This window comes from Poecile atricapillus, chromosome 19, assembly GCF_030490865.1.
Source record: "Poecile atricapillus isolate bPoeAtr1 chromosome 19, bPoeAtr1.hap1, whole genome shotgun sequence".
NCBI classification, from domain to species: Eukaryota; Metazoa; Chordata; class Aves; order Passeriformes; family Paridae; genus Poecile; species Poecile atricapillus.
In genome coordinates, this window is record NC_081267.1 from 6,732,214 (window position 1) to 6,757,383 (window position 25,170).

The 25,170-nt window shown below is 56.3% G+C and overlaps 1 pseudogene; it reads left to right on the forward strand.

Annotated features, from left to right (window-relative positions):
• The first annotated feature begins 4,297 nt into the window (after positions 1–4,297).
• Positions 4,298–25,170, forward strand: part of LOC131586387 (zinc finger protein 850-like) — a 151,863-nt pseudogene continuing 130,990 nt past the window's right edge.

Below are 25,170 nucleotides of genomic sequence, written 5' to 3' on the forward strand. Positions count from 1 at the left end.
GTGACAACATTCTACTGTTCAAACTGTAAAACATCTTTGTGTACTGATCAGGAGGTCAGGATTTACTCTTTACAATCCTGATGCTGAATGTCTCCTGAGGAGGTCTGGTCACAGAGAAGAATGAGCCCCTTGTGGGCTGCCCCTGTTTGGACAACCTGCTCCTCACCCCGAGCCTCAGCATGTCTGACATCGCCCACCTGGAACTGACATCCCAAAACATTGAAAACATTTATAAACTTTTCTTTATCATTAAAATCTAATTAATTTATAAAAATAAAATTTTGATTTTTATAATAATATTATTCTGTATTTTTATAACCTATTTTTTATATTTATATAAAAGAATTGATACATTTTTATCAACTAAAAACATTATCGGTCTTTGATTCTAAGTACCACAATTCCCTTCATTAATTAATTGACTACTATTTCACCCTCTTTATGCTAATTATTCCTATTTTTAGTCCTTTGATCATAATTTTTATCATTTTCTCAGACAGGGTAAAAGGGGCCACTTTGGGGTCCATGGGGACTTTTCTGGGCAACATTTGGGGCAGTTTTGGGTCTGGGGAGGGAATTTAGAGAGAACCTGGGGGTCTGGAGGACACTTGGGGGAGCCGGGTGGGCACTTGGAGGGGCACTTAGGGATTCTATGGGACAATTCGGGGTCCGGGGGAGCACTTGGGGGTCCAGGGGGGCACTTGGAGGTCAGGGAGGGGAATCTGGGGGCCCTTCGGGGTCCAGGCGGGCACTTGGGGCGCTGTAACAGGGAATCTATGGGCCGCGGGGGATGATGGGAGTTGTAGGCGCCGGTATAATACGGTTTAATGGGGCCGCGGAGCTTCACGGGAGTTGTAGGCGCAGCTCCAATGGGTTCCGGTGATGCGCGGGGCATGACGGGAGATGCAGTCCCGGCTGGAATAGCGCTCTATGGGCGCCGCGGAGCATGATGGGAGCTGTAGTCCCGGAAGTGGCTCGGAAGGCGCGTTTGGCGGTGCGGGGAAGCGCTTGGAGAAAACTTTTGCGTCCGAGCCGTGCTGCAGGTGCTGGGGGCGAATGTATACGGCTCGGGAGCACTTGGGGGGAGCCTGGGGAGCTGTAACCGGGCTCTTTAGGGCGCGGGGCACGGCAGGAGGTTTGGGCGCGGAACTGTGTTGTGGGATGATGGGAGATGAATTCCCAGGAGTGGCTGGAAGGGGAATCTGTGGGGTCAGGAGCATTCAGGGATCCAGGGACGCTTTGGGGTGATCCGAACGGGTGCTGAGGGGTCACTCGGGGATCCTGAAGGGTCTGGGGGAGACTTATGGGACATATGGGGGGCGATCCCGGGGTTCTGGGGAGCGCAGGGCATATTCCCAGTTCCTCCCAATTCCTTCCAGCATGATCCCATTTGCTCACAACCACTCCCAGTCAGCCTCAGTGGAGTTGGACTCCCTGCCAGCATGATCGTATTCACCTCCAGCAGAATCCCAGTTCATCCCAGTATAAGTCCTGTTGCTTCCAGTTACCCCCTGCATGCACCCAGGAACTCCCAGTTCCTGCCAGTTGCTCCTGGCATGACCCCAGTTGATCACAGCTGCTCCCAGTCAGCCTCAGCATGATCTCAGTAACTCCCAGTATATCCCATTTCCTACGAACCTGGTCTCAATTGTCCCCTCAATTGTTTCCTACTCACTGCCAGTCTGATCCCAGTATGATCCCAGTTTCCCTCAGTGTGATCGCAGTCTCTCCTGGCATGTGCCCAGCTCCTCCCAGTATGATCCCAGTATGATGTCAGTACACAGCCAGTGCAATCCCAGCCACTGCCAGGATGATCCCAGTATAAACCAGTCCCTGCCAGTGCTGCCACTCCTGGGATCCCCCAGCCCTCTCTGTGTTCCCCCCTCCCGCATCTCCCCAGAGGAGCCCCAAGGGCTGGCAGTCCCCAGCCAGGGTCCCCAGCCAGCCCCAGGTTGGATCTGCAGCCCCCAATTTTCCCAGTTTCCCTCTCCTTTTCCCCGGGCCGGGTTCCCCCCGTCCCCAGCGGGTGGGAGCAGCGGAGAGCCCCGCGCTGCCCATCCCGACCTGTCCCGGCTCCATCCCCGCTCCTGCCGTGGGCTGTGAGGGGTTTGGGAACGGGGCACCGAGGGTGTCACTGCTCCTGGGGGAGGAGGAGGAGGGATGGAAGAGGAGGGATGAAGAAAGAGAGAGAGAAGGGATGGAAGTAGGAGAAGGTGGAGTTAAGGAGGATGAAGAGGAGGAAGAAGAGGGACAAATGAAGATCAGGGGAAGTAGAAGGGACCACGAGGTCGAGCACTCCCTGAATACACAGCCCTCCACCTGTGGGATCATCACCCCCCCCATCCCACAGGTGACCATGGAGGGGGAGCTTGACCCAGATATCCTGGGGGATCCCTGGGTTGGGTTTTATGGGGGGGATGTTTGGAGAATGAAGAACTCCAAAGCTGAGCAGAAAATGCCCCTTGGGGGGCATTGGGGGTTCCTAGTTGTTATAAATGCAATGGCAAAATGAGGTTAAATAAAAAAACAATTTATTATAAAGCAATTTCAATAAAACAAACAACAAAAGGAAAAACCACAATAAAATATATCAACGCAGCGCTGGGTGGACAGGGGTCGATACTCAAAGGTACAGATTTTCCCAAATCCACGAAGGAGGGTTCTCTGTCCTGGGTTTTTATAGGGGTTTTGTGTCCTGAGGCCAAATTTCAAGTAGGCACCATTCAACAACGATCCTAGATGGTTGGTTGAATGGATTTCCTGGTGCTGAGAAACTGAATCAATAGACATTTGGGCAGAGTCTCTTCGCATGTAAAAAGGTTCTGAGTGTCTCTTGATTTCATCTTGGGTTGGGCTATCAGGACGGAGTGGTTGGGTCCGGTTGGAGCCGATGAATATCTCGGCTGGGCTTCTCTCTTTGTCCAGTTTGATTGCTTCTCCAACTGTGGCTTGCAGGGTGGGGCTTTCAGGTCCGGTGATGAGTATCTCGTCCGGGCTCGTTCCTTTGTCCAGCCTGATGGCTCGTGTCCTGCTTATTCTCTTAGGTTGATGGGCGCCGGCTAGAATCTTTATCTGGGTGCCGGCTAGAATCCTTATCTCTTGAATGGGTATTTGCTGCTGGGTCTGGGGAGGAATCCTTGGGCCACACTATATTTTATATTTTCTTATATCATTATAAATACAGATATATTTATTTAGGCTTTCACGAATTTTTATTCATAGATACATTTATCACATGGTGGTGGCTGCTGTCAGAGGCAGCCGGGAGGAGCAGAGCCCTGTGTCCCCCAGGACCCCAAAGTGGGGAGCCCAGAGAGGGGGAGTGCCACAATTCACGGGACCCTCAACAGCCTGAAATGGAGCAGGGGGGACTCCTTGGACCCTCTGCACCCCAAAGCAGAGATTCACGGGACAAGGGACCATAGGAATCCAAAAAGCCCCATCATCCCTAAATGAGGAGATGGAAATGGGGGGGACTTTTTGGATTTCTGGCACTCCCAGCAACCTGGGGTGGGCAGGGACTGAGTAGACAGAGGAACCCCAGTGCAAGCATGACCCCCAGCAGCTGGGACAGCGGGGAACCCCTGAACACCAAAAGGGAGAGACCAGAGATGGGGAACTCCTGGGAGGCATTTTCAGGGGTGAATCTTGGTGTTTGGGAGGTTTTTATGGGCCCCAGATACCCGGTAACTTCTAGAGATGAACTTGGGCAGGAGGAGCACCCTAACCCAATGTGCTCGTGCATTATATTTTTCCCCAAACCAGGATCTCTCATTCCCAAACCTTGGCTGGATGGAGGAGGAGGCTGCTGTGAGGAAGAGGAAGATGCCCCAGGACACCCAGGCAGGTGAGGAGGAAGTCACTGCCCCTTTCCCCCTCTCTCCTGCTCCATCTCCCAGCCCAGCCTGGCCCCCGGCTGCAGGACAACCCCGCTGCCGACGCCGTCCTGCCGGGGACGCACTGGGGGGATCTCCTTCCCCTTCCCTCTGGCACGGAGGCAAATCCCATCCTCTCCTTGTCCTTCCTCCCCCAGACAAGGAGCTGAGGATGGAAACCAGGGAGGAAAAATCCCTGCAGCAGAACCTCTTGGAAGAGGCCGATTTGAGCAGTTCCACAGTGCAGGAATCCAACAGGGAAGAAAAGCCCCGGAGATCCCGCAGGAGGAGGGGCTCCAAACCCATCCCAGGGTGCTCTGAGGAGGAAAGACCCACCCTGTGCCGGGAAGGCGGCCGGAGATCCAGCCGGGGCTCTGAGCTGGTGGTCCATGAGCAGGTTCAGGATGGGGAGAAGCCCTACAAGTGCTTGGAGTGTGGGAAGAGCTTCAGCCAGAGCACCAAACTGCTCTTCCACCGGATGATCCACACTGGGGAATGGGCCTATCAGTGTAGGGAATGTAGGAAGGGCTTCAGCTGCAGCTCCGCACTTATCATCCACCAGCGCATCCACACTGGGGAGAGGCCCTACGAGTGTCCTGAGTGTGGGAAGAGGTTTCGGATCAGCTCCCATCTCCTCCAGCACCAGCGGATTCACACGGATGAGAGGCCCTTCCGCTGCCCTGATTGTGGGGAGGGCTTCAAGCAAAACTCCACCCTCATTGCCCACCGGCGCATCCACACTGGGGAGAGGCCCTACGAGTGTAGGGAATGTGGGAAGAGCTTCAGCTCCAGCTCCTCCCTGACCATCCACCAGAGGACCCACACTGGGGAGAGACCCTATGAGTGTGGGGAATGTGGGATGACCTTCAGATGGAGGTCCCAACTGACCATCCACCAGATGATCCACACTGGGGAGAGGCCCTACGAGTGTCCTGAGTGTGGGAAGAGGTTTCAGACCACCTTCACTCTCCTACAGCACCAGCGGATTCACACGGATGAGAGGCCCTTCCGCTGCCCTGACTGTGGGGAGGGCTTCAAGCACAACTCCACCCTCATCAAACACCGGCGCATCCACACTGGGGAGAGGCCCTACGAGTGTCCCCAGTGTGGGAAGAGCTTCAGCCAGAGATCTACCTTGACCCAACACCAACAGAGGCACCGGTAAGGGAAGCCCTGTGAGTGCCCCAAGTGCAGGAAGAGCTTCGTGTTCTGCTCCAGCTCCATCCCCCATCAGAGGACCCATGTTGGGCAGGACCTGATGACCCACGTTCCCAGTGATCTGCGTTGGGAACACAGTGGGCTGGAGGCCATTTTATTTTGGTTTCAATTATCTTTTAATTCATCTTTGTCTATTTAGAACAGAGAAATAATGGTAAAAATCAACAAATTCATCAAAGGCATCTAGAGCCTCACATTTTACTAGTGCTTCAAGGGAATCTGGGAGATACTTGGGAGTATTTGGGGGTTGTGGGGTTATTTGGTGGAGTTGTCTCCATTTCTTGGCACTCAAAGAGACAAGAGGGTTCAATCTTTCACCTCAAAACCACTCAATGTCACTGAATCCAACTCAGTACCTCTCCAAAATTATTCAATTCCACAGCCCCTCAGGGTGTGTTGCCTTAAGTTTTAGCTTTCATATTTTTCATATTCTACACTGCCTAGGTTTGTAGTTCATATTATGTGTTAGTGAGCTCTCTTCACAGAGTAGGTAGACAAAACAATTCCTTTTCTAGCTTGATACCAAGGACAGTTGTTAGAAGTTTCAGGCCCAAAAGCATAAACAAGGGTGGACTGAAGAGAGAAAACAAGAAGGATGGGACTTGATCATCTGAAGCTGTAACTGGACAATGAACCCAAATATGCAGATGGACCTAAACTTCTAAAAATGTGAGACCTTGTGATCACTTGTCCATTTTTGTGACCATTTCTGGTCTATCTTGGGTGTAGCACTTGCCAGGCTCTTGTACTGCCCATGGTGTATTTAAATTCTTCTAATAAACTTTATTCTTAACTCTGTCCAGCCTCTGTTCTAGGTCAGCCTTCTGAAGGCATCAGGTGGAATGGGGTTGGAAGGGGACTGGGTGAAGTGGGATGCAAATCAGGAGGGGTGAGATGGGCACTGGGTGGGGCAGGATTGTTGGGATGGGGATTGGGAGGTGTGAAATGGGGGAAATAGGGATTGGGAAGGGGTCTTGATGTCCAGCAGGGATGGGATGGGTTGGGGTTGGGACTGGGGAGGTGGGGTGGGGTCTGGAATGAGACAGCCAAAGTTTGGGGATGATGAAGGGAGGGGGAGCCCATTACTGAGTGAGTTTTTATGTGAGGTGCCCCTGCCGAGGGAGGCAAAGATTTAGTTTCAAATTAATATTGTTAAAATGAGAGGTGTGGGCAAGAGGGAATTCCATCCCTCTGCCTCAGAGGTTGGGCCCTGCAAGCCCAGGGAGAAACTCCACCCTGGGCCCCTCGTGGGGAGGCAGCCCAGGGATTTCTGATTGGGTTTGGGCCCCTGGGGTTTCTCCCTTGCTGTGTTCCCAGTGGTCCCTGACCTTGAACTCCACCCTGGTTCTCAAACCCCATCTCCCTGCCTCTCTTTGGGGCTGTCTCTGGATCTGAGTTTGTTCCTGAGCTGAATAAATGTTTTCCTGAGCAGAATCCCATCTTGTTGGTGTCCCATGCCTGTTCCTGGTAACTGTGGCCTCCCTGGACATGATCCTGTGGCCCCGGAACGCAAGACCCCACAAAATTGAGACCTGCCCCCAGACCCGCCCAAAAATCCCAGAATTCCCTAAAATTCACCCAAATCCCTCAAAATTCCCTTAATTTCCCTAAAATGCCCTTTTTGTCTCCCTCTAGGACCAGGTGCCTCCACTGGATCTCAGGGACACCCCCCAGGAATTTGGAGGGGATATTTCCTCCCCTGCCGCCCACAAATACCCATTACTTTTGGGAAAAAAATTTTCCCAAAAATTCCTTGGATTCAAGGGGGAGGTCCCCCATTTTTGACACATTTTTGGGGGATTCTCCCCCAAATCTTTCATGGTTTTTTTGCCTTTTTTTGCTATTTTTGATGGTTTTGGCATGTGAGGTTTTTTTGGAGGGGGTTCCCCCAATTTTTTGAAGGGTCCCTCATTTTTTTGGGGGGGAGGGGGAGCACCCTCTCCCTCAATTTTTCCTCCATCCCCCTTCCCCAAAATTTGGTTGGGGGGGGTGGTTCTTTTTTTTTATTTTTACCTTTTTTCCTCCCTATTTTTTTTCCCTCTTTTTATTTATGTGCACTTAATTTGGGGGGCTGAGGCACAGGAATTTTGGGGAGGGGTCGCGTGGGGAGTGTTGGAAAAGTTGGGGACAACCCCCTCCCCAAAAAATGGGAAAAATCCCAGGAATTCTGGGGTTCCCCCCCCCCAAAGTGTGAATAATGTGAAATAAAAAATTCACGTTCTCAGCTTTTTTGGTGATTTTTGGGGAGGGAGTTGCAATTTTGGGGGGCTTCTCGGGAGGGGTCACCGGTTTTTTGGGCAGGATCTCCTGAGTTTTGGGGTGGAATTTGGGAATTTGGGGGGAATTTGGGGGTTTGGGGGAAATTTTGGATTTTGGGGAGAATTTTGGGTCTTTTAGGGGAGGATTTGGGGAAAAAAAACTGGGTTTGGGGGAGAAAATTTGGGGGTTTTGGGGGGAATTCGGGGTCCAGGGGGAATTCTGGGGAGAAGGGATTTGGTTGCTTAGGAGCACTCCCCCATATTTTTGGGGAGGTATTTGGGAGTCTTGGGGGAGAAAATTTTGGCGATTTGAGGTGTAATTTGAGAATCTTAAGGGGGGATTTGGGATTTTGGGAGCATTTGGTGGTTTTGGGGGGAAAATTTGGGAGGTGGGGAGAATTTTGGGGGTTTTAAGGAATTTGGGGAGTTTGGGGGGAAATTTGGGATTTTTGGGGAAATTTGGAGTTTTGGGGGGTGGTTTTAGTCTTGGGAGGATTTGGGACTTTTTGGGGGGTATGGGGGTTTTTCAGTTCTTGGGGGGATTTGTGGGGAATGCTGGGATTTTGGGGGAGGAATTTGGTGGTTTTAGAGGGAAATTCTGTGGTCTTGGGGGGGTTCTGATTTTGGGAAGGGGATTTGGGGAGAATTTTTTTGGCTTGGGGGAATTTCCATTGATGAGGAGGGGTCCTGATCCCAGTGAGGAGGGGCATGTTGGGGAGGCATCCTGAATTTGGGGAGGGGTCTCAGGGGGGGATTCACGATTTTAGGGTGGGGTTTGGGGTGGATTTAGGGGGATTTTCCAGTGATGGGGAGGCATCTTGGGGGTGGGATTTGGGGAAGGGTCTCATCGGGGCACCATCCTGAGCTGGAAGCGGGGGGGGATGTTGGGAGTGGAATCTGGGGAGGATCTCGGGGGAGATTTTCCATCCATGGGGAAGGGTCCCGATCCTGGGGCAGTTCCTGAATTTGGGGAGCAGTCTGGAATTTGGGGGGGGTCTCATTGGGGCAGCAGGAGGGGCTGGAAGCGGGGCACGATGTTGGCGAAGCCGCTCTCCAGGGGGGCCGTGGGCAGCTCCTCGGGGGGTGCCGGGGGTCGCGGCCGCAGGCGCTGCAGCAGCGAGGTCAGGAACAGGAACAGCTCTGCCCGCGCCAGCGCCTCCCCCAGGCACAGCCACTGCCCTGTGGGGAGGGGGCGTCAGCACCGCCCCACCCCAAAGGGTCGGGGGTCCCAAAAGGGCTGGGGGTCTCTAAAGGGTCGGGGGTCCCAAAAGGGGCTGGGGGTCTCTAGAGGGACTGAGGGTCCCAAAAGGGGCTGGGGGTTTCAGGGGTTGGGGATTCCAAAAGGGCCGAGGGGATTCCAAAGGGTCTGGGGACTATGGGGGCTACGGGATCCCAAAAGGGTCTGGGGTCCCAAAAGGGTCTGGGCTACCCCAAAAAGGGTCTGGGGGGTCCCTAAAGGGTCTGGGAGCTTTGGGATTGGGGTCCAAAAATGGTCTGGGGGTTTCAAAGCTGGGGGTCCCAAATGGGTCTGGGGTCCCCACCCCGAGGAATTTTGGGATTCCAAAAGAATGTAGGGCCCCACCACAAAGGAATTTGGGGATTTTTGGGATTCCAGAAGGATTTAGGGCCCCACCCCAAGGATTTATGGGATTTTTGGGGTGCCCACTGGCCGAGAAAGGCACAAAGGCCTCGTTGCACCGGAACTGACCCTGCTCGTCCAGGAAGTTCCCAGAGTCAAACTTTGGGGATTTTTGAAGGATTTGGGGTTGTATAGGACCGAGCTCAGCAGGGGGTAAATGTCTGTGCCCTGTGGGGTCAGGTGTGGGGTCATTGGGGTCATTTGGGGTCAGGTGTGGGGTCAGAGGAGTCCTTTAGAGTAATTTGGGGTTATTTGTGGTAATTTGGGGTCATTGGTGTCATTTGGGGTTACTAGGGTGTAAGAGACAGTCTGAAGTTTCCCTCATCTGCCCCACAACCATCGCAAGAACAGAGACCGAGACCCTGAAGACCCCAAGGGAATTTGTGCAGGGGTTCTGGCCTGGTTGAGGTGGAAGCTTGCCAGGTGATGGTTTGCAGGTGTGCTTGTTGTGCTGTCAAGGTACACTGCCTTCATTCCTGCTGCTGAGCAGGGACTTGTAAGGAGCGGCCTGTTCTGTACCTTACACCTGCTTCCCAGAGCAAGGGGGCTCATCACAACAGCCGAGGAATTTCCCCACCTCTTGGCCAGCTGCCCCTCGCTTTGAAACAGACTGTAAAAATGACTTTTCCAAGTTACTTTCTTCAAGAGAGATCTCCCCATGGAAGAAGACACCAGTGACCCTGTCTCATCCGTTGGTAGCTATACCCCCCCCTTACTTTCTTTTTGCATTTTGCCTCTTTATCCCTCTCTCCCTCTCATCTATCACATAACCCTTGTTGCTGGCACTAAAATAAAGGTGCATTAGTGCTGTTGTGATTTAAACTGAAATCCCCTGGTGTCCTTTTTGCACTCTGAGATCAAACGAACCTCTCACAACTTCCACTTGTGTTAGGGGATTGTGACACTCGGCAGCGGGGTGTCCCAAGGTGTGGCTTAGAGCAAATGCTCCACGGCACAAGGATATTGGTAGGCGCACGGTGGAGACAAGGATGAGGAGGAGATCTCCAGTATGGGTTCCAAAGGCTTTTACTCGGCAAAAATATGTACTCTGCTCAGTTTTGGGTGCTTGTCTTACAGCAGCTAGAGAAACTTGCTTTAAGCAAAAAGGTGAGGAAAGAACTAGAATGGACTCCTTTCAAAACCCAGTTGAAATTTTGCAAAAACAATTAGATGAAGAAAGGAATGAGATCCATCTGTTGCCAGTGGCCCAAAGAGAGGAATGGGTTAAAAATTCAAAGAATGCTTATTCACCAAAGAAACAGTGGAGAGGGAAACCCTTCTCATTAATCAAATTTACCCTCAAAAAGAACTAACTGATGAAAAATTGCGGGGAGCACTGCTGTCCTAGCTTGAAACCTTTAATTAAAACAGAATATAATCATATCAATGAAGAAGATCTTGATTTGCATACAATCACTAAAGAAATCCTGTACACTGCTGCTGAATTGGCTGAGCTGAAAAAGGAGCACGGGCGTCTCCCTCACGAGTCAGAGACAGAACACATACTGCATCTCTCACCGGAGGAGATCAGATTTGACTGACAGAACAAGAAGCCAGTGGGTACTGGGGACATGGGGTCTTCTCAACAGCAGGAGACAGATGTAACCCGTGGTCCCTAACTCAGCACGCAGCTCATTGGGTAGCAGGGCTTCATCCATTGGAAAGGGGAGACCCTGTAGCTATAGTTGGTACTCCTGACCAACTACTGGAAGACATGCACAAAGCTGCCTGCTTGCAAATGATACATGACAGAAAATTAACTACTGGCTATGAATCACCAATGCAATTACCTGTGAAATGATGACCCCTTTAATTCGAGCCCTTCCAGAATCACATAAACCTACAGCAATTTTCCTTCAAAAAACCATAGCAGCTAGAACTCCTGTTGTTGGCACTAAAATAAAAGTGCACTATTGCTGTGATTTAAACTGAAATCCCTCTGTGTCCTTTTGCACTGTGAGATCAAACGAATCTCTCATGATTCCCGCCTGTGTTAGTGATCATGACAGAGCTCTCAGCAATCCAGGCAGCAACACAAGCAGCAGGACACAGAGGGCACTTCCTGGCTGGGACAGGGCTTGTGGCTTCAGCAGAACCACCAAAGGCCAAGGGGTTTCTGGCCATTTTCCCTGCACCACTGCATGCCTGGGCAGCTTGCAGAGCACAAGCCCCCTTTTCCCCCTCTTCCCCTATGCCCCACACACCCTGGGCAGCAAAAGAAAGCTCCTGGGAGTCTGTCTATTATAACATATCCTATATTATTTACATACTAAAGCAAAACAAAAAAGAAAAGAACAATCTTTGAAGGAAACAAAGTCCCTGCTGGCTGCTCATGTGGCCCCAGCAGACACAGCCTCCCAGATCAGCTCTCTGCAGAGCTCCAGCAGCGCAGCCAGCTGAGGCCCGACAGACGAGGCCGTGACCTCCATGCCCTGCGGAGCTGATCTCGCAGCCTCTGGAAGGTGGAGATAGGAGCGTGGTCTCCTGCCCTGAGAAGGCACAAAGTCTGAAGTGCCAGGCTTCCAACCTCCAGGCTGCTGTCACATGCTGTGTCTTCAAGGGCTGGAAGAGAGACGGACAGAGCCACGGTCAGATCCCAGACCTGCGGGGGCCCACGGAGAGCCCCCTGCCAGGGCCATCCCAGCCGGCTCTTGCCATGGCCAGCAGGGAGCAGGGACCGAGGGGATCAGCCCGAAGCTGCGGCCACGAATGCCCCACGTGCCCCTGAAATCTCGGTGTGCTCTGCCCACACCGCCCCTCATCCACACAGGGAGCAGAGCCCTCCACAGCCAGGCCAGGGCTTGCAGCTCCCCCCGACAGCCCCGCTGACAGCCCGCTGCCCTCACTCACCCTCACAAATGAGCAGCATCTCTTTCTTCTTCTCCCTCAGGTGCTGCCCGGCCATCCCTGGGAACACAGAGCCTGTCAGGGCCCCGGCGGCACAGCTCCCTGCCAGCGGCGCTGCCAGCCCTGTGGCCACACGGCCTCCCGCCCCGGCAGGGCTCAGCCCGGGCCCTTGCCGCATCCTGACTCAGCCCAAGGGCACGGCTGCCAGAGGCCGGCAGCAGCCCCGAGGGCAGCCGGGGCTCCAGGGCGCCGGGCCCGGGTGCCGCTGCCGGGGCAGCAGCCGGGGCCGGGGCCGAGCTGCGGCGGGGCGGGGAGGGAGCCCGGGTTCGTGGCTCACCGATGAACCTGATGGCCGCCTCTCGCAGGGGCTCCTGTGGGCTCTGCAGGTACGGCAGGGCCCGGCGCAGCTGCTCGGCCGCTCGGTTCCTGTCCTGTGCCAGCTGGAGAGAGCGGCAGGAGGGAAGGGTTGGTGCGGGCTCTGCCCCTCGGCCGGGCACTGCCTGCGGCCAGCCCCGGCCTCCCGTGCCCGCCCAGCCCTGAGGCCCGGCCAGCAGCCGCTGGCGCCGGGCTCTGGAGGGGGCAGAGGGCCGGCTGCTGCCCGGGGAGCCGGGGTGTCACCCCTCCCCGCATCCCCACTCGGGGCCAGAGGAGCCTGGAGAAGAAGCCATGTGGCCCAGGGAAGGGAGCGGCGTGTGGGGCGCAGGCTGGTGCCCCTGGGTGCAGCACCGGGCAGGGGCCACAGCTGCCAGCCCCACACACTGAGTGCTGGGGCCGGGGGGCTTCTCAAAGTTGAGGCTTCTCCAGGCTGTCCTTACCAGACACTCGGCAAACTTCACCATCTTGTCTTTTTCCACCAGCTGCTTGAGATTCCTTCTCTTAAGGAACTTGGCCACACGAAGCAGCGTTTCCCGAGAGACCTGGAGAGCAGTAGAGATAGTAGCACAGTCCAGGACACGTGTTACGTGTCCCTTTGAGAAGGCCAGGAGGAGGCTGCAGCCTGGGTGGTGACCAGGGCAAGAGGCAGCTAAGCCCTCTAGCAGGGGGACACCAGCAGCCCACAGCTCCTCACCTCTGCCACGTGCCGGTTTTCATCATGGTAGTGGAATAATAGTGGACATAGGCTCTGGCACAAAATTGACTCAAGGGGCTTTTTTCCCTTGGCTACTACCAAATCCATCACCTTACAGAAAAGGTAAAGGGAGAGGAGCTGCACTTGGCTGTTGTCCTGTAGAATAGGAAAAAGACTCAGCTGCAACTACTCCAGGCTCACTTGAACAATGGCTGAAAAATCCACAGGGCAGAGTTTCTGGGCAGCAGCCAATGCCCGTGGCTGGGGGCACAGACACTTACATGGTTAAAGAGCAGCAGGAGTGCCTGAGCCAGCTTTGGGGCAGTGCTCCTGGATATCAGGATGTATTTGTTCTGGAGCACATTTTTGAGCACAGAGAGGGACATGCCGACCACATCTTCATCTGCATCGCCCAGCAGCTCAAGAAGGCTTCGAGACTGGCTGCATATAGGTCTGGCCTGTGTGGAACACAAGGCTGTGCTGGGAAACCATGAACGGCTGCAGAGCAAACACCACCCTGGCACTGCAACCCCACCCTGCTGCTGCCAGGCCCAGAGGCCAAAGGCCTGTCCCAAAGCACTCAGGCAGGTGAGGCAGGAGAGCTGGGAGCAGCTGCCTCAGCTCCTGAAGCCCAGCCAGACCAAGGAGCTGCTTTCCCCAGCACAGCTTCAGCTGCTGCCCTGTTCTCACCATCAAGGGATACTCGCTGAGCACCACGAGGCCTCTGAGTGCCAGGTGACGCTTCTGCCTGCACTTGCTTTGCAGGTGCCTTGACGCAATCTCAAGGACACTGTCACCACATTCATGCAAGTCCAGGCAATCCAGGACCTGAAAGGCACAGGGCAGTGAGAGGGGAGCCGGCCGGCAGGAGCCTGGAACTGTGCAGGGCTGGGCCCAGGCAGCAGCACAGGGCGCGGGTGCCGTCCCAGGCAGCTGTGGCTGTGCAAGGGGACAGGGCTGGCAGGCAGCTCAGCGAGGTAGTGCTGGCCATCAGGCTCACCTCCACAAAGAATGCCAGGAAGGGCAGATCCCAGGGTGGCTCCTCTCTGCTGAGCAGCCAGAGCAGGCGGAGTGCAATCCCAGAACACAAAGAGAGGGAGGCACCGTGCATTTCCCTGTCAGAGGGAAAAGGCACCAAGACCCTGAGTTGGAGGGGCAAGAGACCGTGACTGATTGACAGAGATCCGGTCTTTCCTCACCACACTGGAGGGGATGGGGGTGCTTTGGGGGGAGGCACCTTCTGGGCACCCTCAGCCAGCATTTTCCAGTCTGCTTGGCCATCCCTCAGTGACAAGGCCCTCTGTCCCAGGACCACAGGGACTGTGTGAGGCACCCCAAGCACAGGGCACAATTTCAGAGGCAGTGGGGAGAAGGGGGTCTCACCTGGCCAGCTGACCCACAGCATAGTGCTGGGTGTCAGCACAGAGCAGCATGTCCCAGCCACGCTTGCATCGCATTTCCATGATCACACTGTCACACCGCAGTCGGAAGAGCAGAGCCTTCATGGCCTGCACTGCAAACCTGTGTGCAGAGCAAAGCCCAGGTCACACTGGGTGCACTGGTGCTGGTCACAAAGGCATTGCAAGGACAGGAGGACTGGGACCTGTTGGGGTTGCTGGGAAGGCGGTGTTCCTCCCGGCATGCTCTCCAGAAGCTGTCAACTTCCACTGGTGGCATCAGCTGGGTGGTGATGACAACATGGAACAGCAGAGCCACAAACAGGTGGGCGGAATAAAGCATCATCGCCTCGCGGCACTGTGGCATCTGGACAATCACCCAGAGCACCAGAGTTGCCTGCAAAAGAAGCACCCAAAGACAGCGCTCAGTGCCGAGGTGTCCATGGGGCAGGGCCCGAGGGGAGACACAGGGGGAGCAGCAGGCCTGGTACCCCCTGAGCCTGTCCCTAGCCCAGGTTTCAGCTCAGGAACTGAAGCAGATAGAGAGCTGCTGGAGAAGCAACGTCTGGGTGATCAAAGGCCAGCTCCAGGAACTCACAGCCAGAGCCAAAACATCCTTGTTGTCTCCATCAGAGGTGCAGATGCTGTGCAGAGGCCAATCCTCCATCACACAGAGCAGTGTTGGCAGCACTTTCTCTACTGTTGGTCCCGATGAGGCTTGTTGAGGGTTAGGTGTTCTTTTTTCTGTTTTATTTTGTGTTCTGGCCTGCCCAGGGAATTTTTACCCATTATGTGCTGGGACAACCTAACTACCGGTACTTAGGGGTGCTCACAAAGGACAAAGAGTGGCCGGGCCCAGGGTGGGGGGGAAGGGGGCAGAAAAGGAGGGTGGGGACAGTTTTTAGCTGGCTTTTCCTCGGCTTCGGGGAAGGACGTTTGTGTGCTGGGTCGTGGAGCTGCTGCGGTGGAGAGAAGGGAATTTCGCCATCACCCAGACAGAGCTGCTGCTTCTTCTCCTCCTCCCCTCTTTGTTGGTGGCCTCGCACCCCCTGTCCTGCCGGGACGTGTGGCAGTGCCAGGTACCGCCGTGGAGCTGCTGATACACCTCATCCACCAGCCCAGGATCTCAGCTCATCCCTGCTGTTCCAGCTGAGTGTTCCTCAGAGCCCTGCAGGAGCACCGGGACTGACTGCCCGAGGGGGTTTGTGAAAACAAAGCCTCTCCTCCATCCCATCTCAGCCGAGAAAGCTGTCACGGGGTCCCTGGTTCTGTGTTCTTGTTATTGCTGTAGTTATTGTTTGTCGGTTTGCCTGGTTATACTAGTAAAGAACTGTTATTCCTATCCCCAGATCTCTGCCTGAAAGCCCCTTGATTTCAAAATTATAATAATTCGGAGGGAGGGGGTCTACATTCTTTCATCCCAAGGGAGGCTCCTGCTCTCCCTAGCAGACATCTGTCTTCTAGAACCAAGACAAAGCCCTGAGGAATTGGGTGTCAGAGGCCACAAGCAGCCCCCAGGCAGTCGCCTCGTTCCTGCCACCCGCAGCTCTGTTGCTTCCCCTGAGAGACTGCCATGCCTGCGGCAGAAGCCCTCGAGGCTGGGCCTCAGCAGCCCCGAAGTGCCCAGGCTGGGCTGGCTGGGGACAAGGAGGGCAAGGAGGCCCTGCCAGGCCACGGCCACTGGGTGCCTGCGATAAGGGGCAGTGGGCAGAGGCAGGGCTGGCGGCCAGCCCAGGCCCCCGCGCCTGCCCAGGCCACGGTGCTGAGACCGAGGCTCCCCTGGCACAGAGCTCTGTGTCTGCACAGCTTCTGCCTCCATGGGGAGGGTGGTGATGTCTCCTCGAGCAGCGCTGCTGAGTCGCTGCTGCTGAAGCGGCTCTGGACAGCGCAGAAACAGCAGCAGAGCGTGCACAGGAACAGCCCTCAGGGCTGGGCTGGAGTGGCCAGGATGCCTCCTTCTCTTGCAGGAATAACAGAGATGATGGACACAGTCCCTTCAGTATGTATGTTCTATAGGCCGTAGTTAGATTCTTCTGTAAATACATTTCTTAGATTGCAATTGTTATAGAGGTCCTTTAATTTGTAAATACATTTTATAGATTGTTGCTATGAAGGTTCTTATAAAGTAAATACATTCTGTAGTTTGTTGGTGGTGGTGGTGCTGTTGTGTAAATAAATCGTCCTTGTTTGTCACAGGCTGTCTGTCTTTGCATTTGCTTTGGGCACAGGCAGCATTTGCACAGTTGTGGTTTCCCCTTGCCCTGGGTTCCTGAGGCTGGAGGTCCCTGGGGGTGCTGGCACAGCCACCCTGGGGCTGGGTCCCCGAGCACAGGAGGGAACCACTGGCGGCGCTCCCAGCACTGGGCACCGCTCGTGTTCCTGGGCTGCTGCAGAGCGCTGTCCCCAAGAGCAAAGCTGTCACCAGCAGAGAGGGGGCTCTGACAGGAGCAGCCCCTGCAGCAATGCAAAGCAGGCAGGAAACCTTCTGCCACCCTTCCTGCTGCAGCCACAGGGACTCCTGGGCTGAGAGCTGGCATCAAGCTACAGGGATGCAAAATCCACATTCAGGCTCTGAAGGCCTTTATGGCCTTGGGAATTGCTGGAGCCAGCATCTGGGGAGCAGCTTTTGCAGCTGCAGGGGCTGATATTAAGGGCTTGGAGCCCCCAAAAGCTCTGGCCCTCCTCTGCTTTGCATTGTCCCGTGCTCAGATTGTTCAAGGGACAAAAGCCAAGCGAGGGGATCCTGCCCTGCTTGCGTTTCTGCTGCTGGAACACGGGCTGAGACATCACAACTCTGGGGGCAGTGATGTTACAGGAGTCCTGGGACCACTTCCATTAGGGCCTGGAATGGTGGAATCCTGGAATGGTTTGGCTTGGGCGGGACCCTAAAGGTCCTCTTGTTCAGCCCTGAGCAACCTCCCACCTCAGCAGGTTGCTCAGGGCCCTGTTCAGCCTGTCCTTTAATGCCTCTCTGCACAGCCTGGCCAGGGCCTCACCCCCTCACACCAAAGAATATTTTCCTAACATCAAATCCACTCCTGTTCTCCATTGGAACCCATTTCCCCTTGTCCTGTCACTACAGTTCCTGACAAAGAGTCACTCTCCCACTTCTCTGTAGCCCTTTCACACCCTGCAAAGGTGCTGCTCTTGCTCTCCTGGCTGCACGCAAGCATCACAGCCCCATCTCCTCAGCAGCCATCCGTGGCTTCAGATGTTCCTAGAGCAGGGCACAAATCAACTGCAGCCCTGCTACTTTGGTTGGAGCCTCCCAGTTGTATCCTAAATGAGCTGCAGAAATGCTCAGGTGCTTCTGTCACTCCAGTGGATACACACAAATGGTTGGCTTGGGATAACAACAGCCCTGTTTTCTACTGCCACTCTTGTGTTGGAGGTACCAACACTGGCTTGTTCCGTTTTATTGGAGTGTCCTAGTTTGACACTAGGCTGGACACCAGGCACGCTGGTGCCGAGGCAGTGAGATAATGCTTCAGCTATGCAAAAAGCTGGATGCAGAAAGAATTAGTTACTTTGTCAAAGGGTATGTGAATGAAGAATTTTTTGGAAATCAGCAAATTTAGCATCGGCAGCCCAGGGGCTCCTTCTGCTGCCCTGAGCCCACAGAGCAGGACAGCCTTTGCTGATGGTTTGAGCTGTTCCTAAAGATCCTGTTGGGCTGTCTGAGACACTTGGGCCAAGGCATTGCTTCCAGCCTGGGCCACTTTGGCTGGGCTGGGTGTGGCCCCAGGGCAGGGGGCAGCGTGTGCAACGGCCCTTGGTGACACGGTGCAGCATGGTAACCGTGGAATGGAACGGGACAGGGTGTCCAAGGGCCCTTTGTGACATGGGGTGACATTAGTGTTGGCAGTGACACAGCCACGCCACAGTGCTTGGTGCACGTGACAGGGCAGGACGGGACAGAGTGGTGCTGTGAGGAGCCCCCGCACGGCGCACTCATTCCTTGCTGACCCACAGCCTTTCCGAGGCGTTACTCCTGCAGGTCACCTCGAGGCCAGACCACAGCACTCGGTGACCTGCAGCCTTCCCGAGGCTTCACTTCTGGTGAGGTGAAGCACCACACTTCTCAGGTGTGCTCGGGGCCAGACCGTGGCATTTCCTCACCGCGGTCCTTGACGAGGAGTCTCCTGTCCTTGTGGCACGAGCCCCTGAGACCTGAGTGCAGGACTTGCTGTCCTGCAGCCTTGCCAAGGCTTCACTCCTGCAGGTGCCTTCCAGGCACGGCTGCAGGACTTGCCAACTCAGACCTTTTCCGAGCCACCTCTGCTGCAAGTAGCCATGAATCCAGGCAGTGCTGTTGAGCAGAGACCTCCAAGTGTCCCCAAGGTGACCGGGGTGAAGGAGGAGAAAGAAGGCCCTGGGACTGCCCCAGCACAGCAGCCTGGAGAGCTGGAGCAATTCCAGTCACCGCAGGAGGGTGAGCGGCAGACCTGGGCCACAGGGCTGGTGCCTGCAGCCAGCTTGGCCTCGCCCCATCCCATCCCATCCCATCCCATCCCATCCCATCCCATCCCATCCCATCCCATCCCATCCCATCCCATCCCATCCCATCCCATCCCCTGGGGACACGCCCATGGACAGGACAGAAGTGGGGCTGGGGCAGACACCCTGGAGCTGTACTCTGTGCCCTGGGGCATCCCGGGGCTGTCCCTGCCTGGGGAGTGCAGGGCTGGGCTGTGTTCTCCGGCCTCTCCCGCAGCCCCTCAGCTCTGGCTGCGCTCGCTCTTTGCCAGGAGCAGCCATGGAGCGCACTCGAGAGCAGGGACGCAGCCGTGGCCTGTTCCGCACAACAGCGCAGGTACCTGCAGCCATCCCCAGCTGGGCTGGGCCTGCTGTCCCTGCTCAGCCCAGCACCACGCTTGGAGCACTCCATGCAATGTCCCTCATTTCTTGCCCTTCTGCTGCAGATGATTTGCAAATTCATGAAGAGAATTCGGGAGGAAGAGACCAGTGCCATGGGCACTGTGGTCAGAGCATACTCTCCCATCTTCAAAACCAAGACCTGTGCTGCCCTGCTGGACATGCTTGTGGAGGAGGGTCCTTCCAGTCCAAAGCAAGTAAGCAGCCTGTGGCCTGGCTTCCATCCTCCCAGGAATTGCTTGGCCACGCCAGCTGCTCACTGTGAGCCTTTGAGGCCGGGGCAGTGTGGTGGGAAGGGAAGCACTTCTCTGGGAAGCTGGGCACATTATTACTCCCGCTGGCAGCTTTCCAAGTTTCCCTGTGCCTTCTCCAGGTGCCCAGCATGGTGAGGTACATCCACCAGTGGCTCGAGGCTAATGAGTTTCCTGAGTACAATCTGTGCAGGCCCCTTCTGGATCTGACAGAGGCACAGCCTGCTGACGTGGTGATGGCTCTCCTGCGTGTGGCCCCATCGTGTGACAGGTACAGGGCCCACGTGCCCAGAGGGCTCAGGGCATCACCCTGCACAGCCTGGCCCAGGTGTCTGACAAACAGAGGATTCCAGGGCCCTGTGGCTCCTCCCTTTGTCAGCCCTGGCACAGCAGCCCCCGAGCCTGCTGCCCTCAGGGGCCAGTCCCCACAGGGCTGGGCTGCCACTGAGGGGCAGGGGGCAGAGGCAGGGCTGGCAGCCAGTTCAGCTCCCTGCTGCTGCCCAGGCCACGGTGATGTGTCCCAGACCCCCCTGACACAGATCTCTGACCCCACAGAGCTGCTACCACCATGTGGAAGAGCATCATGTGCTCGTGCAGGGCTGCAGAGCCGGCCATGCTGATACTCCTGGATGTGCTGGGCAACTGGCCAGAGCACAGCATGTGCACCTCCGATGGGGACCACACGGCTGTCCCTGCCCTGGCTGTGAGTTTCTGCAGCTGACCTTTGCTCACCCCAAGGTCACCTCTCCCTCAGGTCTCCATCCTCCCTCCTCCCATGGCATCTCCCTGCCTCAGGCACTGGGCTCAAACCCGGCCTAGGAGCAGCTCCAGGGCCACCAGGCTGGCTGCTGTCCCTACATCTCCACTGGCCTCTCCCTCCCACGCTCAGGCCCTGCCACATGGACACCTGGGCACTGAGCGCTGACTCGGGCTGCTCTGTCCTTCGCAGGCAACTGTGGTGATGTGGAAGATGCTGCAGCTGCCCTGTGTCCCACATGCAGTGGCAGTGTATTTCCCCCGCCTCTTGGTGCATCTGCTCTTGCAAGTGCTCTTCAGCACACTGGATATGCCAGAGGAGGTCGATACCTTCTGGAAGAGATGCCAGGAGCAACACGGCCTTGCCATCAGCCCCAACAGGTGCTCCATGCCCGTCCTCCTGTCCCTGCCATGTCCCCAGGGCAGGAGCCCGTGCTCCCAGCATCACCTGGGCTTTGCTGTGCACACAGGTTTGCAGTGCAGACCCTGAAGGCCCTGCTCTGCCGACTGCACCATGAGGATGTGGTGGCGGCAGTGGAAGACGAGTGTGGCTGGGACACGCTGCTCTGTGCTGGCATGCACCACTGTGCCGTGGCTGTGCTGGCCAGGTGAGCTGCCCCCAAACAGCGTTTGTGCCCTGTGCCTGGGGTGCCCCACACAGTCCCCGTGGTCATGGGCCAGAGGGCCTTGTCACCAAGGCATGGCCAAGGACACTGCAAAAGCCTGGGAGAGGAGGGTGCCCAAGAGCAGCTGCCTCCCAAAGGGCCTGGGTCCCCTTGCAGGGTGGTGGAGAAGGGCCAAGCTCCTCCTGTGAGTCAGTCCATGGAGAGGTTTGTCCCGCTGGCTCAGGGTCTTGGTTCCTTTTTCCTCCCGTCAGAGCAATGCGTCACGTGTCCCTACCCTTGTGTTCTGCAATTGCATTCTACCTGCTCGGGCTGCTCAGCAAAGACATGGCACACGGGGATTTGGCCGCCATGGCATTCCTTGTGGAGGTGAGCCTGAAGGCCAGCGCTGCCTCGCTGAGCTGTCTCCCAGCTCTCTGCCCTCTCGGTGCCGCAGCCGCCCGGGACGGTGCCCACGCCCTGTGCTGCTGCCTGGGCCCAGCCCTGTGCGGTGCTGCCCCATCACCGGCCTGTGCTCTTCAGATGTTGGAGTGCCTGGACTCGAGTGAATACCGTGACAGCGTCCTGGAGATCACATCAAACAAACTGCAGAGCGAGTGCAGGGAGAGGCGTCGCTTGGCACTCAGAGGCCTTGTGGTGCTCGGCAAGAATTCCTCCATGGTGAGAAGGGGGCAGCGGCTGCCGGCGTGGGGCTGGGGAAGGCAGTGGCTTGCGCTTGGCTGGCCTTTGGGCACTGAGGCAGCTGCTGCCAGCTCTCCTGCCTCCTGCCTCTTGCCTTCTGCCCCAGGGCTTTGGCACAGGCCTTTGGCCTCTGGGCCCTGTGGCAGCAGGGTGGCATTTCACACACTTGTGTTCCACACAGGCCAAAAGAATGTGGAGCCTGCATGAAAGGCTCGTGGAGCTCCTGTGGGAAGATGACAGCGATGTGCTTGGGATGAGCATCGCTCTCCTCAGCCGTTTGTTCCTGTACAACGCTGGCCCGATAACCATCCCCCTCGGCCTGCAGCTGGCTGAGGCGCTCCTGCCGCTCTTCGACAATGTAAGGCTCTGTGTCTCCAGCCATGGCCGCTGGCTGCTGCCTAGGCACTGTGCCCTGTGCATTTTCAGGCTGTGCCCAGGTGGGCCTGAAGCAGCTGATGCTGAGGTCTTTATTTCTTCCTTTCCTACAGGATGATAGCCAGGTGCAGCTGTGCTCCATGTTCATCTTCCGAGAGATGATGGATTTATTACCAAAGGAGGGAAAAAAGGCCCTGAAGTCCCACGTGCAGCAGAGTCTGCTCCCACTCTCCTTGCACTGCCATGACGAGAACCAGCGCGTGGTTGATGTGAGGACTCGGCAGCTGCTGTGGCTCCCTGGCAGGGCGCTCAGTGCCTCCTGCTCTGCTGCCTCGCAGGCTGCAGCTCCCTCCTGGTCTTGGTCCAGGGACGTGGGTCCTGCGCCCTGGGCTGTGGTGCCATCTCTGGGTCTCTGCTGCTCTCCAGGCCTCCCGGGAAACGCTGCTCTGTTCCGCCCGATTCCTGAAGAGGAAGGATCTCCAGCAGATGCTGCGGGTGGATCAGAGCTGGAGGTTCGGCGAGGGCCTGGTAAGGGCGGGCTGGAAGCCCCAGCCCCAGGCTGGAGAAGCTCAGTGTGTGTGGCTGGCAGCTGTGCCCTGCCCAGTGCCGCACCCAGGGGCGCCAGCCTGTGCCCCACACGCTGCTCCCTTCCCTGGGCCCCGCGGGCTCTACTCCAGCCCCCTGTGGCCCCGAGCCGTGTGCCCATGGAGCCCCGGCCCAGCTGGCCTGTCGGGCAGGGCGGCACCGCGGCTCCCCGGGCAGCAGCCGGCCCTCTGCCCCCTCCAGAGCCCGGCGCCAGCGGCTGCTGGCCGGGCCTCAGGGCTGGGCGGGCACGGGAGGCCGGGGCTGGCCGCAGGCAGTGCCCGGCCGAGGGGCAGAGCCCGCACCAACCCTTCCCTCCTGCCGCTCTCTCCAGCTGGCACAGGACAGGAAGCGAGCGGCCGAGCAGCTGCGCCGGGCCCTGCCGTACCTGCAGAGCCCACAGGAGCCCCTGCGAGAGGCGGCCATCAGGTTCATCGGTGAGCCACGAACCCGGGCTCCCTCCCCGCCCCGCCGCAGCTCGGCCCCGGCCCCGGCTGCTGCCCCGGCAGCGGCACCCGGGCCCGGCGCCCTGGAGCCCCGGCTGCCCTCGGGGCTGCTGCCGGCCTCTGGCAGCCGTGCCCTTGGGCTGAGTCAGGATGCGGCAAGGGCCCGGGCTGAGCCCTGCCGGGGCGGGAGGGCGTGTGGCCACAGGGCTGGCAGCGCCGCTGGCAGGGAGCTGTGCCGCCGGGGCCCTGACAGGCTCTGTGTTCCCAGGGATGGCCGGGGAGCACCTGAGGGAGAAGAAGAAAGAGATGCTGCTCATTTGTGAGGGTGAGTGAGGGCAGCGGGCTGTCAGTAGGGCTGTCGGGGGGAGCTGCAAGCCCTGGCCTGGCTGTGGAGGGCTCTGCTCCCTGTGTGGATGAGGGGCGGTGTGGGCAGAGCACACCGAGATTTCAGGGGCACGTGGGGCATTCGTGGCCGCAGCTTCGGGCTGATCCCCTCGGTCCCTGCTCCCTGCTGGCCATGGCAAGAGCCGGCTGGGATGGCCCTGGCAGGGGGCTCTCCGTGGGCCCCCGCAGGTCTGGGATCTGACCGTGGCTCTGTTCGTCTCTCTTCCAGCCCTTGAAGACACAGCATGTGACAGCACCCTGGAGGTTGGAAGCCTGGCACTTCAGACATTGTGCCTTCTCAGGGCAGGAGACCACGCTCCGATCTCCACCTTCCAGAGGCTGCGAGATCAGCTCCGCAGGGCATGGAGGTCACGGCCTCGTCTGTCGGGCCTCAGCTGGCTGCGCTGCTGGAGCTCTGCAGAGAGCTGATCTGGGAGGCTGTGTCTGCTGGGGCCACATGAGCAGCCAGCAGGGACTTTGTTTCCTTCAAAGATTGTTCTTTTCTTTTTTGTTTTGCTTTAGTATGTAAATAATATAGGATATGTTATAATAGACAGACTCCCAGGAGCTTTCTTTTGCTGCCCAGGGTGTGTGGGGCATAGGGGAAGAGGGGGAAAAGGGGGCTTGTGCTCTGCAAGCTGCCCAGGCGTGCAGTGGTGCAGGGAAAATGGCCAGAAGCCCCTTGGCCTTTGGTGGTTCTGCTGAAGCCACAAGCCCTGTCCCAGCCAGGAAGTGCCATCTGTGTCCTGCTGCCTGTGTTGCTGCCTGGATTGCTGAGGGCTCCGTCATGATCCGCTAACACCGGCGGGAATCATGAGAGATTCATTTGATCTCACAGTGCAAAAGGACACAAAGGAATTTCAGTTTAAAATCACAGCAATAGTGGACTTTTATTTTAGTGCCAACAACAGGAGTTCTAGCTGCTATGGTTTTTTGAAGGAAAATTGCTGTAGGTTTATGTGATTCTGGAAGGCCTCGAATTAAAGGGGTCATCATTTCACAGGTAATTGCATTGGTGATTCATAGCCAGTAGTTAATTTTCTGTCATGTATCATTTGCAAGCAGGCAGCTTTGTGCATGTCTTCCAGTAGTTGGTCAGGAGTACCAACTATAGCTCCAGGGTCTCCCCTTTCCAATGGATGAAGCCCTGCTACCCAATGAGCTGCGTGCTGAGTTAGGGACCACGGGTTACATCTGTCTCCTGCTGTTGAGAAGACCCCATGTCCCCAGTACCCACTGGCTTCTTGTTCTGTCAGTCAAATCTGATCTCCTCCGGTGAGAGATGCAGTATGTGTTCTGTCTCTGACTCGTGAGGGAGACGCCCGTACTCCTTTTTCAGCTCAGCCAATTCAGCAGCAGTGTACAGGATTTCTTTAGTGGTTGTATGCAAATCAAGATCTTCATCATTGATTTGATTATATTCTGTTTTAATTAAAGGTTTCAAGCCAGGACAGCAGTGCTCCCCACAATTTTTCATCAGTTAGTTCTTTTTGAGGGTAAATTTGATTAATGAGAAGGGTTTCCCTCTCCACTGTTTCTTTGGTGAATAAGCATTCTTTAACCCATTCCTCTCTTTGGGCCACTGGCAAGAGATGGATCTCATTCCTTTCTTCATCTAATTGTTTTTGCAAAATTTCAACTAGGTTTTGAAAGAAGTCCATTCTAGTTCTTTCCTCACCTTTTTGCTTAAAGCAAGTTTCTCTAGCTGCTGTAAGACAAGCTCCCAAAACTGAGCAGAGTATACATTTTTGCCGAGTAAAAGCCTTTGGAACCCATACTGGAGGTCTCCTCCTCATCCTTGTCTCCACCATGCACCTACCAATATCCTTGTGCCGTGGAGCATTTGCTCTAAGCCACACCTTGGGTCACCCCGCTGCCGAGTGTCACAATCCCC